The following is a 20728-nucleotide window of genomic DNA, read 5'->3' as shown; positions in this document are numbered from 1 at the left end:
GGAAGTTTTGCATTTTAACTGATTAAATATGTATAGTTTTCTTAAGCCTGCTTAAATGAATGCTACATTGAAGTGACTAGAATTAGCTGCCTATTGTAACAGTAGGCAAAGTTGGTGGGGAAGGTTGAAAAATTGCCATGTTTAATGTTTCTGACCTATGAAACAATTAGACACATAGAACATGACAGAATGAAAGAACATTCTTTTCACTTGGCTATTACTTTAGGAAGAACTTAGCTTTTAAGAAAGGTTTATTTAATCCCTGGGGATAAAGTGGTTATAAATGCAAGACAGTTTCAGCGACTGGCAGATCTATTGTTGTCTTCTTTCCAATGTAGTGCATTTCTGCAAGTACATAATAAAACGACTCTGGTGGGACTCGAACCCACAACCTTTGAATTGCTTTCAATTTCTAGAAGTCCAATGCGCTATCCATTGTGCCACAGAGCCCTGTGTAATGTATTTTTTGACGTGTTCAAATTTTCGATAAAATCTCTATGCCATTGCAGGGCCTACAATTCAATATATCTGCATTACAGACTCGTATTTTGAGTTGCTCTTTGCTATCTTTCAAAAAGGCAAGAGGTAAACACGTTGAGAAAGCTCAATGGATCCTTTAATATTCGATTGTTAAATGGATTTGGAAGTTTTGCATTTTAACTGATTAAATATGTATAGTTTTCTTATGACTGCTTTATATGAATGCTACACTGAAGCGACTCGAATTAGCTGCCTATTTTAACAATTGGCAAAGTTGGTGGGTAAGGTTGAAAAGTGGCCATCTTTAATGTTTTTAACCTATGAAACAATTAGACACATTGAATATGACAGAATGAATGAACATTCTATTCACTTGGCTAGTAATTTAGGAAGGACTTGCCTTTTAACAAAGCTTTATTTAAATCTTGGGGGTAAAGTTGTTATTAATGCAGTTTCGGTTTTCAGGGCCTACAATTCAATCTATCTGCATTACAGACTCAAATTTTGAGTTGCTCTTTGATATCGGTCAAAAAGGCTATACGAAAGAGTAATAAAAGAGTAGGTAGAGAGGAAAGCTATGGCAGACAATGCTTAGTACCAGAAATAAAAATCGTGTGAACGTGACAAGCACTCCGTAGAAAAGTGCAGTGAAGCTGTGTTTTAAAGTGCTTTTGGACAATTAATAACTTAGAGATATCAGGAAAAAAAAAAGGTTCAGACAGAGATAGCCTGAGCAGCACTACAGAAGTCAAAACAGGAGGTGAAGGCGAGGCAGATCAGCAGAGCCCAGTTTAACAGACAAGATCTACAATTATTCTGTTTATTCCAAGTATTTTCTTGATAATAGGCTTAACACGCCTTTTTAGATGGAAGCCCTTTGTGATGATGGGTATAACACTTTTGTATTTTATATAAATAACATGCAAAAAAAATCCACAAAGAAATATGAGCAAAATGGCTGGCTGATTATTTACTCATATTGCATTTGAACATGCAGCCTTATTAATTGGCTAATAACTGATGGTGTGTAGGCTTATAACAATAAATAAGAGAAATTTTCCTGGCTAATATTAATAAAAATAACAGAGGCACTTCAGTACATACAACTCAAAAGGAGAGTTTATTTTAAATGTGTTTTATCACATCAGTCAGTTGCAGACAACTCCAACTAGCATCATACCAGACTTTTAAGCCTGCCCATCAGCGCAGCTGCAAACTCGCCCACATTTTATGCAAGGCGCTGTTCATCTCGAACACACCTAATGACTTCATGCATCAGCTGATTTTCCTTAGATAGAAAACTTTGAACCAATCTGACTTTATGATCTGATTGAATTGTCTCTGTAAAGTACCTTGAGATGACATGTGTTGTGAATTGGAGCTGTATAAGTAAACTGAATTAAATTGAATTGAATTTTTTTTTTATTAATGGGGGGTCTGGCTATTATGTTCTGGTTGTCATGGTTTACTCAGAGACATAATGGAACTTAGCTCCCATTATCTTTTCCCTGCCTGTCCATGCCGCTGTAATTAAGAATGTCTGCTGAGAATATCTTTCCTGAGTAGAGAGAAACTCACATCATCTAATGCGCTGTCTGACTGTTGAACAGGGAGACTGAGGGCAGTAGTTTCTATGCCATTTGAGAAATAACCAGGCAGGGTGGCCCTTTATTGGAGCTCTAACAAAAGCCCTCCACTTACTTCATGTTAACGCATAAGTGATTGATGGAATGTAGGCCTAAACATTAGTGAAAGCATGACCAAATCCAGAAAAGTACATTGTCATGTTTAGTCTTTATTTTCTGGTTCTCAATCAGACTATTTACTCCATGTCAAGGGTCTATCTTTGCCTCAAATGAAAGAGCTTAAGTATCTTGGGATGTTGTGTACCACTGTGTTCTTCTCAGGGCTGCTTTGAAAAAAAACAATCAAAGTCTCAACTCAGATTGTGAGGTATAAGTTTAATACACAACTAAATCAATGTAAGAAATGAATATAAAATATAAAGGTTTTTATTTTTGTTATAATAAAAGGAGGGGAAAACTGGATCAAAGGGGGGACAATAATGCAAATAATTACGTATATGCTGATACTCAATGGTTTAAGTAAAATTGTTTGCTCACAGATTTGAAATGAAGACATGAAGGAATGAAATGGTTATACCTGGGTTTTAAATAACAATATAAACTGACTAAAAGGGCGATCTGATGCAGAGCTATTGACAAGGAATCTGAACAAATGCAAGTCTCAAAAAAATGTGTACACACATTTCTGTTGTTGAATCACTTTTTCACTTTTGGATATGTAATGAAGCTGCACTTTGTTATAACTGCAGCTAGATAGTAGTAAAGAAAAAATACTGTGTTTGTTTACACAGAAGCTTTATAAAATGTCCTTCATAGGCTAGGATTGACTAAAGAAATCAAATTGAGAGCTGCAAGGCACGGACAGACACAGATACTGGGCACACCATTGCATAAGGCTGTGCACTGCTCACTTGTCAGAAGAAAATATGAAATAACAAGGATGATATCGCTTTTATGTAATTACAAGAAAGATATCACTTTTAACTTTGTTTTATATACCGTAACAAGCCTAAAAAATATACCTACCATGAGTATGTTTAAATTAAAGTTATTCTCTTTTATAGATAAATAGGTAATGAGACAGGAACGCAAAAAAGAGACAAATGTGTTTTGTTTTGTTTTTTTCTAGAAATATCTTTTATCTTTATTATTCATACCCTGATAACAATTCAAAAGAAAAAAATCTAGGTGCCTGTAAGAGTCAAATCTTTCCAATTATTTTAAATCAAAATCTATTAGGAGGTTGGATAAAATGTACTTAAACTATACCATATTTTAAGTTGTATAATCTCAACAATATGTACAATAGATAAATTCAATTCAATTCAGAGTAAAGGCAGGCTGCATCATACAACAATGCTTTTTTAATTTTTTTTTCTCAACCCGGTTGGCTAGCCTCATAGGGTTTCCTCAGGACACATTTAATTTTAATCCATAACGGTGGAATTTGAGGTAAGCCAATGAAAACTCACATCTCCAAAAGCCAATATTTTCTTATATGCTCTTCTGCAAATTTAACCTAGATTATTTTACTCCTGCTATGGGAAAAACCTTTAGTGCACATTGCCTTTGTAGCTGTACTCTTCCATGCTGTCAATAAACAGATTCATATAAAACTGCTTTCTGTTTTTTCTGTACTACTGTTTTTGCTTAAAATCCCCAGATTTTTAAAAAACTATTCATAAACTAACAAGAAGGATCAATGTTTTGCTGACATAGATACATGAACAAGAAGCAGCTTCTCATTTGTATTCAGTTTACTCTATCCTTTCCAGCCCCATTCATCATCTATATAAGTTAATATTTAAGCAGACAAAACTCATACAGATATACTGGTAAGTATCACAAAATTCTGAAACTTAAAATAAATGTACCAAGGGACATTTCCCTCGGAAAAAAATAACTAGTGTGTTGGAAAGCAAATGTTGCATTTACCTTTACCGCATTGCCTTCATGGTGAGACACAGTCTTCATTGCTGAGACTATGCACGGCCTACAGCAGAGCATTAATATTACTTCCAACCAGACAAAAAAAATCCTACTAAACTAATAATTATTTAAAATCCTAAACTATCTGGAGTATGAATGTTTTTGGGTGTTATCATTGCCCCATTTACATTACCTTTTTGAAACCGTGCCGAGACCGGTCCACGCATCGTAACCGAGATAATTGTTGACTGTAAATAGCATGCAAAAATGAACTGGGCCATTCCAGACACAAAGCCGAACGGCGTTAAACTGGTACTAGTTCAGCAGTAGGGCTCAGGTTGGTTCAGTTCTGGCTCAGTTCTCAGTTAATCAGGAAATTTCAGACATTCATAAAAATACTAGCTTCTTTACCATGTCATATGATTTGCAGGGATGATTCTGCTTAGCAGTGTAATGAACCTCAACGTCTGTTGTTGTTTCCTGCATATGTAAGCCCTGATTAGACTATCGTTTGTCGTATCCACTTCCCAGAAGCCAACTCAGTCAAGTCAATTCACCACATGCTGTCTTCTTCGCCTGAGTCTCTCTTCATACAACAAAATATCAAAATTATGACCAAACTTCCTAAATGATATGGGCGCTGCCATGTTGATTTGCTTGTTGACATCTAGAGAGCTGTAGTACCGTAGATCGTCACTAATAAACAAACCAAGCTCGGTCCGACTCGGCACAGATTGAGATTCAGAGGGTAGTGTAAATGGGCCTTATTTTTCTATGTAGAGGCATCCCCACATACTGGATAGATGTAGGAATTAGTAAAACTTTTTGCACACACAAAAAAACTTGTGCACTTTATCCAAAAAGTAATACATCTTTCTCTGTCTGGTGCTAAACCTTTGGTTATCTGGCAGATTTTTGGCTATAGAAAACAAAATTTCTAAAGCAATGATAAATACAACACAGAAGAATTTAACATATTATTTTTTTCTGCAAAAATGAAGGCTTCCCTACTTAGTTATTGTCCCAGAAAGAGTATCTGGAATTTGCTTTACCACTGAGTTTAAAGCAAAACAAAAGTTGGGGGTAGATTTTCTCTGAATGAGGACTTGCAACAGCAATTGTTTTTTTTCTTATGATACTATTTGGCTGTGAAGCATTTATATTACCAAGCAGTGCAGCCTGAAATTTCAGGATAAGTTGGGGGAGAGCAATGAGGCTGCATTATAAACCAAGACTGTCAGCAAGGAGTCAGCAGAAGCAGAGCCAAAAAAAAAAAAAAATGCTTTTAGTTAGAAGTAAAGGACATCCAGCAGTATTGATGGACAAAGTACTTTTTAAAAAAACTCCTTTCTTTTCACACATTCTTACAGTGAACAAATATTTAGATGATGCATGCCATATACTAACCTTGATATAAGTCAGAGCAGCCCTTTATTAGCATTTGGTTGCTAAATGCTAGAGCCTCTAAGAAGCCCACCTTTTACAGCAATCATTGGATAAAGATGCTATAAATTAAACAAAGACATTTCCTATTCAATTTCAATTCATTTCAATTTATTTATAGCAAGCCTATTCACAACACCTGTTATCTTAAGGTACTTTATAGAGACAAAACTCAAACACTCAAATAGGTTAAGAAAACCAGTTGATTGCATTCAGTCATTGGCTGTGTCTGAACGTCCACCCTAACCCCTGAATCCTTCAATCACTACTTCTGGATGAGCTTGTAGCAACAACCTTCGCTTGCATTTTGTCATTGAGTTTTTAGCAATCCTTCACACCAGGCATCCATGTAGTGACAATGGAGAGGAAAGACTCCCTTTAAACAGGAAGACACCTCCAGCAGATGACACAAAGGGTAACTGATAACTAAATGGAAAAACTGCAAACCAGCTTTGCATAACTGAAGTGCTGCAGGCCACTAGGGGGATATGGCCATCAACTCATATGGGTAGAAAACCTTAGTATATTCATTAAGAAGATGCTCAGACAGATCAGACCTCCTGTTCTTAGCTTATATTTAGTGATGGTGAGATGAAGCCCCATTATGCATTGAACCGTTCGGGCAAATTGGTTCAATGAACCACACATTTTCATGAAGCTTCATATGAACATGTCACCACCTACTGGTTCCCCCTCCACTACTCGACACGCACCTGAAAGCCTCGACTTATCTCATAACATTATATTCCTTCACTTTTCATCGGGTCAACAGTAAGATCTCTATTATGGATAGGAAATGAACTCCAAACTTCTTTGCTGGAAGCCGACAGCCTTTGGCCTTACCAACATCATTATCCAAGGGACATGCACATGGATGATGCTTGTAAATTGGGAATACAGGCTTATGGTAAAGATAAACAAAAAAGAAGTTGCCCAAATGTATCACACTTATGAAGCCTCACTTAAATAACTTAAACATAATATCAGGCATTTACATGTGTCATACAGGGCATAAGCAAAGAAACAATGCCTTTTGGTTGATAATTAGCATGGAGGAAAAGCTTTACCACCTTTTCTAAAACAAAATAAAAACAATTTCAGCTAAGTGTGAACTCTTTTATCCGCTGGTTTATGTTAGCTACCTGCGCCACTTATCTAAGAAATTTTTTCTGTGCTAGCCTATCTGCTGCTGAATGAGACCAATTGTGCAAAGAAGTCCCAGATTATTTTATCCAGTTTAGATTATAACTTATCATTGTCTTGTTTTTTTTTTCTTTTCCTTCTCATTCTTGTTTTTTCCCCTTTCTTTTTAATGCCCCGATAGATAATTCTGCTTCATGTCTGTCAGTTCATTGTTGAAGACCTTTACCTGTTAAGATCTTTCCCACCACCTCGCCAACTCTATTGAAATGCAGCAGAACAGGAAAGTACTTGATTCCGACGAGGACTGCCCTAAGCCCTAGCTAGACAGCTGCAAGTGGAGGAAGCCCCCTTAAAGCATATTCTAATAAGATTTTTGTACTTTTTTGCCATGAAAATGAATTTAAATGGGCACTCATGCTGTTTGTTGTTAGATTTAGCTCATAACCAGGCCAGCGATTGTCCAATCGCTTGGGTTGCTTGCCTTTGTCATGATGGGTCTCTGAGTCTAAACCCACATGCAGAACACCACAGAAAACGGAGTAAAAGTTTAACAGTTTATTTGAGAGAAACACACAAGAGTATGAATGAGCAGGTCTGGTACTGGTCCGGGACTGGAATCACAGAGTAATCTGCAGAGATGAATAGTTTGGTTAGCCAGGCAGCGGTGATGACTTGTCAGGGGTTTGATTCTGGTTTGTACCTTGATGAGGTTCAGATTGATCGATGATTAATCTTTGTACTAAAATATTCTTTCAGTCATGATTTGTTGACATTAAGATCTAAAGAGAAGCGCCTTCTCCTGGTCAGGCTGGACGGTCACTCCATTGGCTGGAAGTTGGACTGTAGATAGTTAATTGTAGTCATGTCTTTGTTCTGGTCCCAGATAACTTGATGATTGTCTCCCCGATATTTGGAAGCACTTCTGTTATGCCGTTATTTGTAGCTTTTAACTTTCAGGGGCTTTTTTTTTTGCCATTTTCACCATATTCCCTTTGCATATTGTTTGTGTAATTTATGTATTTGCAGGGTTTTGTTTTTGGAGCACCTTTTAAAAATGCTGTAAAATCATGTATTATCATGCTGTTTGCACCCCATAGCCTCCATGCTTGGAGAAAGCAGACCAGATTTCTTCAGTTGGCAGCCATTTGCTCTGACGTGAAACAGCTGAATTTATACTAACCTTTTTTTCTTAACATATCCAAATTATACTTTGGTGACTGTAGCATTTTTGGGTCTGTTTATAACATACCAATAAACTTATAGGAGATAGGTTCCTCGGTCTTTGGCTTTAAATCATTACCAACTTGGAAAGGAATGGAATGATGAGAGGTGTTTTATTTGAAGATTAAAAATTTCTGGACAGAAAATAATTTCTGCCAGTAAAAAGGACTTCACAAAAACTCAGCTCTCAGGCTGAAAAGAAACTGGATTAATTGGATTGGCAGATCTTCAGACTGGAGTTTATATCCTACTTTTTTTTTTTTTCTTAAGGTGTTATTTTTTCATTTTTTTCTGTTAACCACAAGATATACACTCACCGGCCACTTTATTAGGTACACCTGTCCAACTGCTCCTTAACACTTAATTTCTAAGCAGCCAATCACATGGCGGCAACTCAGTGCATTTAGGCATGTAGACATGGTCAAGACAATCTCCTGCAGTTCAAACCGAGCATCAGTATGGGGAAGAAAGGTGATTTGAGTGACTTTGAACGTGGCATGATTGTTGGTGCCAGAAGGGCTGGCCTGAGTATTTCAGAAACTGCTGATCTACTGGGATTTTCACGCACAACCATCTCTAGGGTTTACAGAGAATGATCAGAAAAAGAAAAAACATCCAGTGAGCGGCAGTTCTGTGGGCGGAAATGCCTTGTTGATGCCAGAGGTCAGAGGAGAATGGCCAGACTGGTTGGAGCTGATAGAAGGGCAACAGTGACTCAAATAACCACCCGTTACAACCAAGGTGGGCAGAAGAGCATCTCTGAATGCACAGTACGTCGAACTTTGAGACAGATGGGCTACAGCAGCAGAAGACCACACCGGGTGCCACTCCCTTCAGCTAAGAACAGGAAACTGAGGCTACAATTTGCACAAGCTCATCGAAATTGGACAATAGAAGATTGGAAAAACGTTGCCTGGTCTGATGAGTCTCGATTTCTGCTGCGACATTCGGATGGTAGGGTCAGAATTTGGCGTCTACAACATGAAAGCATGGATCCATCCTGCCTTGTATCAACGGTTCAGGCTGGTGGTGGTGGTGTCATGGTGTGGGGAATATTTTCTTGGCACTCTTTGGGCCCCTTGGTACCTACAGTATTGAGCATTGTTGCAATGCCACAGCCTACCTGAGTGTTGCTGACCATGTCCATCCCTTTATGACCACAATGTACCCAACTTCTGATGGCTACTTTCAGCAGGATAATGCGCCATGTCATAAAGCTGGAATCTTCTCAGACTGGTTTCTTGAACATGACAATGAGTTCACTGTACTCAAATGGCCTCCACAGTCACCAGATCTCAATCCAATAGAGCATCTTTGGGATGTGGTGGAACGGGAGATTCGCATCATGGATGTGCAGCCGACAAATCTGCGGCAATTGTGTGATGCCATCATGTCAATATGGACCAAACTCCCTGAGGAATGCTTCCAGCACCTTGTTGAATCTATGCCACGAAGAATTGAGGCAGTTCTGAAGGCAAAAGGGGGTCCAACCCGTTACTAGCATGGGGTACCTAATAAAGTGGCCGGTGAGTGTACATACCAAAACCCTGGTATGCAGATCTTGTATGACTAATGTCAACAATTACTTTATAATAGAAAATGCTTTCTCTTTAAATTTCTACATTTTATTCCTGGTATTGAGCAGATATTGTAAAAATCATATAACTTTCTGATATCCACTTAGTACTAATGACTAAGTGGCAGGATGATGATGATGATGATGATTGTGATGATGATGATGATGATGATGATGATGATGATGATGATGATGATGATGATGATGATGATGATACTTTTTTATTTCCCACAGACATCTCATCAACAAAACATAATAACAATAAATATTTATTTTTTCTAAATGTAAATAGAATACCTTACTATCAAATTTACATACTCAAATATATGATAATGCACAACTTATTTGTTGACTGTTAGTCTGAAAAGGACTATGATGAGACCTGCATATATACATATATATACCTATTTACACACCCACATATATTTACACATACATATACAAACCTGCACCTAATTTCCCAAGTCATCCCCAGCGCTGTAATTAACTGCCAAATTTATCTCCCCTGTTCATCCACATACTTTCGAATTTTTAAGTCTTTTCTTAAAATACCTCATGCTTGGACTTTGCTTCAGCTCTTTAGTGAGTCTATTCCAGATATTTACTCCAATGATAGAAATGCACATTCTTTTTATTGTTGTTTGAACCTTCAAAGTTCTGAAGTTGAGATTTTGTCTATAGTCATAGCCCCCCACTCTGTCAGTAAATAATTTTTGAAAATTTTTTGTTTGTTTTCTAAATTTATATATAAACTGTGCTGTTGGAAACTTTATCATATCTGTGAGTTTCAGGAAATAAGAATCTATAAATAAATTGTGGTAATCTATAAATAAATTGACGGTAAAAATCAACTTTGTAAACTGTTCGAATGGCTCTTTTTTGTAATGTGAATAATGGTTGAAGTGAAGTATTGTAATTGTTGCCTGAAACTTCCACAGAGTAACTTAGATATGGCAAAATAAGTGAACAGTAAAGAATATGAAGGACAGAGAAGTTTAGAAATTGTCCAGCATTAGAGAGAACTGCAATACCCCTAGCTATTTTAGATTTGACATATTTAATATGAGGTTTCCAACAGGTCTTATTATGAATCAGTACTCATACGAGTTTCAGTTACTCTCTCTGTCGTAGATTTTCACCTCTACAAAAGATGTTTTTGTCATCTGCAAGTAATACAAAATTAAGTGTTTTGGAAACTTTACATATATTATTTATGTAAGATTAAAGAAACTTAGGTACCAATACTGAGCCTCGGGGAACACCACAAGCGATGTCCAGGCACAAGGACTGGAAATCACCCAATTGCGCAAAATGTTGCCTGTTACTGAGATAATATTTTATCCAGTGCAAAACTAATCCTCTTAGACCATAGTGCTCAAGTTTCTTGACAAGTATTTAATGATCAATTGTATCAAATATATTTTTTTTGTAAATAAATACCCCAACACCAGGTTTCTTTTTATCTAAAGCACTGGTCACCTTTTCTATTAAATGAAAAACTGCCATCTTTGTGGATCTTTGTGACCTAAATCCACACGGACTCTCAGCGAGCAGTGTCTGTTTCCTAACATATCTATCCAATCTAGCAACAAATACTTCTTCCAAAATTTTGGAGAATTGTGGACGTAAGGAAAGATGTCTATCCCCAGATTTGTATAGTTTTTTTTTTTGTAATTTTCATTTTTTGTGGAAATATAACTATTTGAATTTACAGATTGCAAATGGTGGCTGAATAATTTCCATAATCACCTTCTTTATTATTTGTCATCACCTTTTATTTTTACATTTATTTACTATATCTATAATTTATTTTTCTTCCACTGCTTTGACAAACATGAAATCTGTATTACTACTAACTACTATCTATATACCGTGGGCTGGCACGGTGGGTAGCACTGCTGCCTTGCAGCAGGAACATTCCAGGTTCGATTCTGGGCCTGCGGTCTTTCTGCATGGAGTTTGCATGTTTTCCCTGAGCATGTGTGGGTTCTCTGGCTTCCTCCCACAGTCCAAAAACATGACTGTTAGCTTAATTGGCTTCTCTAAAACTCTCCTTAGGTGTGTGCGTGAATAGTTGTTTGTCTCTGTCTTGCCCTGCAATGGACTGGCGACCTGTCCAGGGTGTACCCGGCCTCTCGCCTATTAACAGCTGGAGATAGGCAGCAGCGCCCCTGTGACCCCACTTGGGATTAAGCGTGTTCAAAAATGGATGGATAATATTAAATATTTATTAAAATTATGGGTTATCTCTATTTTATTAAGGTTGTCATGTAAGTAAGTAATGTTTATTTATATAGCACCTTTCGCAGACATAGAGGTCACAAATTTCTTCACAAAATTAACTCCAGCTAGATCTTCCTCAGTTGGTAAAAACAATTTCTTTGTCAGCAGTTTTGAGTGGTGCTCTAAGGACAATGTTTTGTCAAAAATAACGCATAGCTTTCTAAGGCTTGGTTTAGAAGACAAACTCAAGTCACTGGTGGATACATGGAATAGCATTATCAGTATCTGTAAAGTGTTGAGGAAAGCTAGTACGTCTGAAAGTTTTTCCAATGACACTGTTAAAAATATTCCAGACACCTTTAATAATTTGTTTTATTTTTATACAACTGTTTGCAATGATAGTCCTGTTTTGCTATCTGTAAAATATTAGTTAATTTGTTCTTATATTTCTTATATTTATTTTCAGCCTTATAAAGCATGTTGAAAGTAACATGGAAACCTGCGCATCTGGATCTTCTGGCGTCTGGTTTGGCTGTTGTAGAAATAGAGTTATGGTTATTACTGTGTCATCAGATGTGGATGGAATCTTGCTTATAGAGAAGGACCTTATTGCTGTGAGGAGGTGTTTTTTTTTTTTAGGAATAATAATTTTCTAAATAAAGATGTGTTTGGCAAGTTGCGCAGACTGATTGCTGGTAAGCACCAAATTTCTCCTTGTTTCTAGAAGGGTGAACAGAGGGTAAGTAGAACTTAAACAGCTTCGCCATTCAAGAGACTTACTTGCAGGAGCTAAAAGGAGATACATCTACACAGGGGAAGTTCCCAGAAATCCACAGGGTTGAGTACTGAGCAGTGGGGCAGAACATCACAGGCTGAGTATGAAAGAAGTCCTGAAGAGAAAGAAATACAAACAGGTAAATGCTTAGAAAAAGATAAAAGAAGCAAACAAGTATGTTGGCCTGATTAACACAGTGGTTGAGCTAATAATCGGGTACCTCTTTCCTGATTCCAGTTCCTATAAATCGCCTTTGCATTAATCTTCTTGAGCTTCAGCTGTGGAGCCACACCTGCTGGTCTCACCCTGCAGAGGAGGCGAGTGAGAAAAAAAAGCAAAAAACACACACCAATCTATGCCTTGGGCATGACAAAGTGTCTTTTTATGAATTACTCTGCATTTTTCTTTTCTCAAACTACCAGTCTGTACATTAAAACACAGAGCATTTGTTAAATAGAAAGTAATATCATATTTTATTCAGATTAAGTGAAGATAAGAGAACTGTAAATGAAGTATTGCATGAGAACAAATTTACTAAGCTAATGGTTTTACAGTACGTAGCTGCTCATATTTAATGATGTGCTACTAAATATTCACCAAAAGCAATACTAATGAAAAATGTTTTGCTTTTGATGTTCAACTTCTATATATATTTTATTAGAGTGTAACATGTTCAATAGACTCACTAAAACTGTTGCATAGTATAAAGCCCCACCAAAAAATAAATTAAATATGAGATTATTATAAAATGTTTGCTGCAAACTGTAATGTCTAAATATTCATCCATTCAGTGTTTATACCTACTTATACACGTTAGGCCTTACGTATAAACCCATTGGTCATTGTCAAAAGATGGAGTCCATGTCCATCTTGTTAAACATATCTATTTGTTTTCTCTTCTGCTTTTTTGCTGTAATTGTTTTTTTTACAGTAACACAGCTCTCGCATAAAAAGATCATTAAGAATATTTCTTACATTGAAAAATAGTTAAATTCTTAGTTTTTGTCTCCCATGGCCAATAAGGTCTTGTGAACTTGGTCACTGTAACCACAGATAGCAGCTTCAGTTTTATGAAATGTTATTTGTTCTTTTTAAACTGAATTAAATGTGTGCAATATCTGCTTCATTTCATTAATCAGCTGTTGAGCCTGCTCTCTGATGGGATCTCCCCTCCACCTTGGAACAGCAGGACACTGCCTATCATTCTTTATACAAAAGTGGCTTAAGATACCTTTCAGAAACCAAATCTTTTCATTTATTCTTAAAATCCACACTAGTTTAATCCTCACTAGTTTGGTGGACATGTGAGTACTGCCCTCCATGCTGCCTTCTTCCATTTGGAGTGGCAGGGGAGCTGTACTTTGGCTGTTCTTTGTATATTTCAACTAAGCATTTAACACTATCCTCCACCAAAAGTGGTGACCAACCTGTCAGACACACTGTAGGTCTACCACAATCAATGATTTTCTGAGTGGTTGCAGTAGGAGGGTTAGACTGATCCCATATTTCTGCACTCATCAGTCTAAACAATGGCTCAGAACAAGGCTGTATGCACTGCTCGGTATACTGTACACAATATTGAACCCAAGAGATATATGCAAACATGAGTGAGGTGAATTGTTGGAAGAGGAACTTGCTCCTTAAGACATTCAAGACTTATGAGCAAAGTTTCCTCTAATCAGAAATACAGAAATACATATTAAGTAAAAGTAATACATATCTTAACGGCTGCTGTAACCATGGTAACATAATGATGGAAAACTTGTCTATTGCTTGAAAAGTAGTGGATCAATGGCAGGTAAAATCACCTGGCAACAGGTGAAGATGAAGAATGAAAACGTTTCAACATGTAGGACAGGTGCATCATCTCACAGGGTTCCTCCTCAGTTTGATTTTGTCTTCCATTACTCAGTAAATACTAAGCGTCTGTTTGCAGTCCTTCGGATGTTATCATCCCAATAAATGCCCCTTATTAGAAGTTATCAGTCCCGTAGAATGGCTTCTCAGGTAGACCAGTTGGATCAACAAGCAAATGTTAAGACTTAGAAAATATATAACAGGGACAGCTCTAAAGATCCATGAGGATTATTGCATTGCCTTTTTGAATGGTAGGTAAAGAATCTCACCTTAAAACCCACCTAATTTTAAGTAATCCTCATCTAAATAATTATAATAAAGGAAAATAGTGTGACTAAAATGCAGCCTACACTGCATCAGTTCAGACATGACTCGCAGTTGTTGTTTGTTTTCTTCTTGAAAACAATAGGTCCTTTTTAAACAGCAGTATTTAGCAGCCTACTCTGTACACCCAGAACTAGAACTAAACATGGAGAAGCAGCATTTAGTACCTATGCTCAACTGATCTTGAACAAATTCCCAGAAGACTGTAATAGTGCTGAAACCTAAGTTATTTTAAGTCAAAGTTTAAAACCCATTTGTTTAGAGCTGCCTTTGAGCATTGAATTCAAACTGTTAACAGAGGTCTTATTACAGTAGTTTAATTTTTTGTAACAGTTTATTTGCTTTACTGCTTAATTTGATAATATTTAATCTTTATTTGCTTTTTTTTGCTCGTTTAACTGTATAATTCTTATACAATAAAGCACTTTAAAAATGTCTTTGAACTACATTGTGCTATACATGCTATAGAAGATCAATTGTCGCTGATGTAACGCTAACTACTCCCCTCTGAATTCACACCACTCTGGTGGAGGTTTTAAAACTTTCTATTCAACTTCCTATTATTCCGGTGGCCCTGGGCCGTTAAAGGCGAGTCTAAACGCTTCCCAGCTTAAGGCTATGCTACGTAGTGACCAAAATCCCTCCAGAGAAGTCTGCGCTCGCTGGACTGAGTCAGACTGCCTTTTTCCCGTGATTCAGAGGGAGCTGAACGCAGTGTTTTTATTCTTCCTGGGATTCAAACCGAGTTGAATGCAGTGTTCCCTGTAGCCTGCTGCAACAGGGACAGAGAACAGCTAATCCAGCTCTGCTAACCTAAATCTGACCGCCAAACAATGGGGCCCCAAATCGCTGTTCACTGAAGGAGCTGTTAGAAGCCACCGGCTACAACCTAACAACCATAGCTACAAGGGAGACGTCCCGTGCTCCGTGAGTTATAAAATGAACCGCCTTGCAAAGTTGTCTCTAATCATTGCATTATATTGATCAAAAAATTTCTATGAGAGCTGCTGTTGGACGAACGGACTGGACTGAAGATGGGGCCTGCAGAAAACAGGACCGAGCCAAAGGTCTTCACTCCACCGAACCAAAACAGTAATATCATCCTGCCCCCTACTTTCCATCTGATGCTCAATAAGTGCTCATCTTGGGTGATGTTGTCTGTGCTATGTTCTTTCCATTTCTGTCCAACCACATACATTTGCCAAAGGAGTGTCTGAGGGTTTATGATTTCAAATTAACTTAGCTTTGTGTATTCAAAGTTAACTTTGAATAAAACTTAACTCCACAGTATATGACCCAGATAGCAAATCATTTTTGTACAGGAGAAAACAGTACACACAAAACAATTTTTTTAAATGCTATTTTTTTATTTTATTTTCTTGCAAGTGTTTTTATTGTAGAAAGACCAGATATGTTACTCTTTGTATTCGCAATAGGCCAAGTACCTTCTTTTCTTGATTATCTCTTCATACAATAGCAACATACCTGCGTCGTCGTAAAACAAAAACTTACAAGGCTCCAAAATGGATTCCTGCTTCTTTGTGTCATCGAACAGCTTTGCCATGTTCTGCACAGCCTCCTCAGACTGTGTGCTGTTCCTTTTTTTAAAATCTCAAGCATCTCCCTTCTGGCTGCAAACTCTTCTTGAGTTGCCTGACCGATTCCCCTCTCCGGTCATGAAGAAAAGCATCCTTACATCTGGATCTGCAGATGTATTTTCTAGAATACAATCATGCAAAGAAAAACAAAAAAAAACATCAACAAAATATGTCTTGGTTGTGGAACACATAAGTACTAGCAGTTACAATGGAAATATGCATCTGTGAGAGAGGAATAACACCATAATAAGAAAAAGGAAGTTGCAAGGAAATTATATGATATAACACGGTTTTCTTGCTCTTGAAGTACAAAAAACATCACATTTAAGTGAGCACTCACCTTGTGCTTTCAACACCAATACGTGTTGTTAAAAGGCTGCACATAAATGTCTGGTCCAGAACAAACTTCCAGTCCTGACAGTAGAGGAGACCTCACAGGGCAGGAATGTAAAGAATGGTCATGATATGGCAGGTCTGCAGACTCTCTTGAAAAATGTCGAAAGGTCAAAATGACCAGCACCAATCCAAGACTCATTAGCTGTCAGGAAACATTGAGAACATGTGTGCAAAACAGCTATGAGATAGGTACCAAGTAATGCATGGTCAGTGGGAACTCAAAAAGCTTGTGACCACAACTTGAAAATCCTGACATAGCATGTATCAAAGTTGGTCCATTAATTAGTTTGATATCTTCACTTGCCAAAGAATTTAAAATATGACAAATTTGTTGATTTTTGAAGGCGAAATGGATATACAGATGTAGTTTATTAAATAATGTAGATTTTATTGTCTATGCTTATTATATAGGATTTCTTTTATGGGTTTTTTTTTGTGTGTTAAGTTAAGGTTAATTATAATAAGTTATGTAGGAAATTATTTTTTTAACTATGAAATTATTTCTACATTGATGATAAAATCACAAATATTCTGTGATTAAATTCAAAGAAACTGCAGTCTTTTCTGGTATGTTGCAGTTTCTTTGAATTTAATCAAATTCAAAGAAACTGCAGTCTTTTCTGGTATGTTGTTGTTTGACCAGTTTACATTATTTTAGCTTTGTGTTTCTCCTATCACAGCTCCACACCACTTTGCGTATATCTTCATGCTTTTCTGACAGATATCACTCCTAGAGTCTTGGCATACCCTTCCATTTGGTCTCTTTCTTAGAGCTCTTTCTCTCTAAAATCGCAGTGATTCATTGCCAGACCATGCTCGATCCCCATCACAAATAGGACCTTATCAGTCAAGCGCCCCTTCTTAAGGATTCCATCCTTTCTTCGTATGCACCATTGGCTCATAAAGGAATTCCAATAGTAAATCAAGACTAACGCAGCCCCTCATTCAAGGCTGCTGGAAAAATCAACATAAGCTTGGCAGTAGGCCTGAAAGCATAAGTGTGTTGTGGAGCAGTGCTTGTAAAAGCAGTTATTTGATTTGGCTGGCCAGGCACAATCACTATAGTTATGTTCAACATTCTTTAACTAATGACCCATGTTACAGCCGGACTGAACTCTGTGGGTATTGCAGGAGGGGAAGGATGAAGATGTGTCAACATTTTCCAACAGCCTTGCTTTGCTATATCAGTCAGTGAGCTGACCTGTGGAAAATACAGTTCTGTATGCACACAGTAATACAGTTTGAATGTTGAAATTGGGAGGTTTTGCCTTAAGGTTTGTTATCATACTAGTGAACTGTTACTGAATGGATCATTAAACCCTCTGAAGATTTATTTCAGCAAATAAGTTTGTTTCTTACTTTGTTCTGGATTTTTCTTTATTTACTAACTGCTAAAGGACCAAGAAAACTAAAAAACTACTTTAGTAAAAACAAATAATATAAATGATCTAAAATTGACATTTTAAATAAATGCTAAATTTAACTGAATTCTACAAAATAAATTGTCCTTTATCTCTTTAAAGAAATGCATACAAGATTCAGCAAACCATATTTATTTAATGGGTTGCTGGAAAATTCCTTTTTATTTTACAGTTTCTTTCTTACTTAATTGAAGCTTTTCAAATTTTTGATCTTTAAAACGATTAAATCCGTAACAGAGGTGATGACATTTCCTGCATTTTTGTGAAGACAGCGTTTTATAATGTTGCTGTGGGTGACCAATCTTAATTTCAGTCTTACTGTATAGTGTAGGATTATGCTTCATCAAATTCAGATACATTGCCAGGTTTGAACAGGCTGTGTGTTTAAGAAGAAATATTGGCATATAAGCCATGTAGCATTAAGGTTCTGGGTCAATAAAAAATGTGTTTTCTGGGTTGAATTACCTGCCAGGGCCCGGATGTTTGTACCCTGTGGGTTCACTTTGTGCATGTGTGGGATTTTCCCATGAGATATATTTTTTTTTCCCAACAGTTCAAATACTTGTAAGTGAGGTTAATTGTTACATCTATTAGTAAAAAGCTTAAGTCTTTGCATGAATGGTTCTTTGTCATATGTGCTGACCTTCTAATGGAGTGTTAACCTGTCTTGGGTGTCCCTTGTCTCTCACTTATTGACCTTACTTACAAACAGGTACAGATTAGTGATAGGTAATTTAGAGGATAAGGAAAAGGATTTTAGTCTGTATAACACTGTAGCAGATTTTAGATTAGCATAAATTATGCTAAAGTATGTTGAAACTAATTGGATTCTGTGTAACAACACTTAAATTCAATCAGCTAACATTTTTTCTACAGCAGTCTGACATAACTATTTTTGCCAATTACATCTTTTTTAATTAATTAAAAAAACTAAATTCAGGTTGCACAGTAGAAAGGTTTTTGATGCTGTTATTTTTTTCATATCGAAAAGGGTTTTCTCATAGATCTAGATTTTTTACAGCTATTGTTGTCACCCTATCATGGATATCATCCAAATCTGATAATATCTGTCCAGATATAATAATTTTATCGTTACTTCCAAGATGTAATGTCACATTAATTAAGCACATTGATGTGTTTAAAATTTTTGCACTTGCTTGTTTTTTGTTTTTTTTCCAATCGTATTTAGCAGTAAAGCTTTTTTAAAATTGTGGCACCTCTGATTTTCAGATAAAACTGGAAATAGTGAGGCACCCAAACCTTTCTCTCTGCTAATTCTGAAATGAAAACCACAAATTTTTTCTCCTTTCTTTACATTTTTTTATAGCTACAACTAAATCAACTAGAAATAGACAGTAGCAAATTTTATATTCTAAATCAAGATTAAATGTAATGTCACGTAACATTTTTTCCATTATTTTTATGCCCTGTGCCAAGCAACACTGATCAAAAAGGACCTTTTATGGTTCCGACTTTCAACTTTGTTGTATACAAAATGAAATTTCATTTCATACAGCTCTCATGACATTTCTATTTCTTAAAGTAACGCAGTGATTAAATGTAAATATTGTGAGAGGGAAAAAAAACATTGTGCAAAAAATTGCTTTGGTATGGTCAGTTTGATGCAGGATCTGAGACATGATTTAAAGTTCTTTCAACATTCAGCTGATGGCAGTGGGGAAGAAGCTCTTTTGGAATCTACTGGACCTGGATTGAATCCTGCAAAGTCTCTTCCCAGAGGGCAGCAAGGACAACAGTCCATGGTGGGGGTGAGGGATCTTTGATAATGTTACACACTCGGGTTACGCAGCGCTGGGATGAAATGTCTTTTATGGAGGGAAGAGGAGCCCCGATGATCTTTTCTGCAGTTCTCACTACTCTTCTCACCTTCTTCCAGTCTGAGGCGCTGCAGTCTCCACACCACACAGTGAGACAGCTTGTCTGAATGCTTTCTATGGTGCCTTTTTAGAAGGTGATGAGGATGGTTGGGGGCAGGTGGGCTCTCCTCATCCTCTGCAGGAAGTATAAGCGCTTCTGTGCCCTTTTGACCAGTGAGGTGGTGTTTACAGCCCAGGTGAGACTGTGATGTGCGCCCCCAGGAATTTGGTGCTGCTGACCACCTCTACAGCTGAGCTGTTGATGAGCAGTGGACCATAGTTAGGTCCATTTTTCCTGACAACGATGATCTCCATCATTTACTTAGTTGACAGAAGCCCTCACCTCTAATAATTCATATGAAGGTCAGACGGAAGTGAAGTTCAAGACTCCTGAGTTTTACACGTAAACACAAACTGCAGTAATAATCCCAAAAAAATCCATTTAACCATTCTAATGATGTTGCCACCCTTTCAAATAGGAGAAAGAATATTTGTACATATTTGTTCAGAAAGGGATTGGTATCAAATCGATGCACTTACTCACATCAAAGCTGGAGGAGCCTGATGAGGCTGGAGAACTGCTCAGAATAAACACTTTTAAACAATCTTTCTCACTTGCATCAGTCTCCAACTAAAGCTTGCTTTATGCTCGAAGCGTTTGCAAGGACTACCCGACTAAGTTACATCATTTTTAACTTCCACAACCCTCCTTGAGCTTCCATGTGGACAGATGCTGTGTTTGAATCCTCTGAAGGCCGGATTCATCGGCCGATTATGTCATAGCATGGTGCCATGGCCTCTTCAGATTTACAGACTCCTTCATATGCAGCAGTCAAATGCAGTCTTCTTTTCGCCCGGTTGGAAGCACAGGTCCACTGT

General features: G+C 37.2%; 1 non-coding gene across 1 annotated transcript; it reads right to left on the bottom strand.

The window, feature by feature from the left end:
• Positions 1–364: 364 nt before the first annotated feature.
• On the bottom strand, positions 365–450 carry trnar-ucu. The gene is given in 2 exon segments: positions 365–400; positions 414–450. It is a non-coding gene; the product is annotated as a tRNA-Arg (tRNA).
• Positions 451–20728: the final 20278 nt, after the last annotated feature.

This window comes from Cyprinodon variegatus, unplaced genomic scaffold, assembly GCF_000732505.1.
Source record: "Cyprinodon variegatus isolate N-32 unplaced genomic scaffold, C_variegatus-1.0 Scaffold215, whole genome shotgun sequence".
Lineage (NCBI taxonomy): Eukaryota > Metazoa > Chordata > Actinopteri > Cyprinodontiformes > Cyprinodontidae > Cyprinodon > Cyprinodon variegatus.
This window is presented reverse-complemented; position numbering and strand designations above follow the sequence as displayed.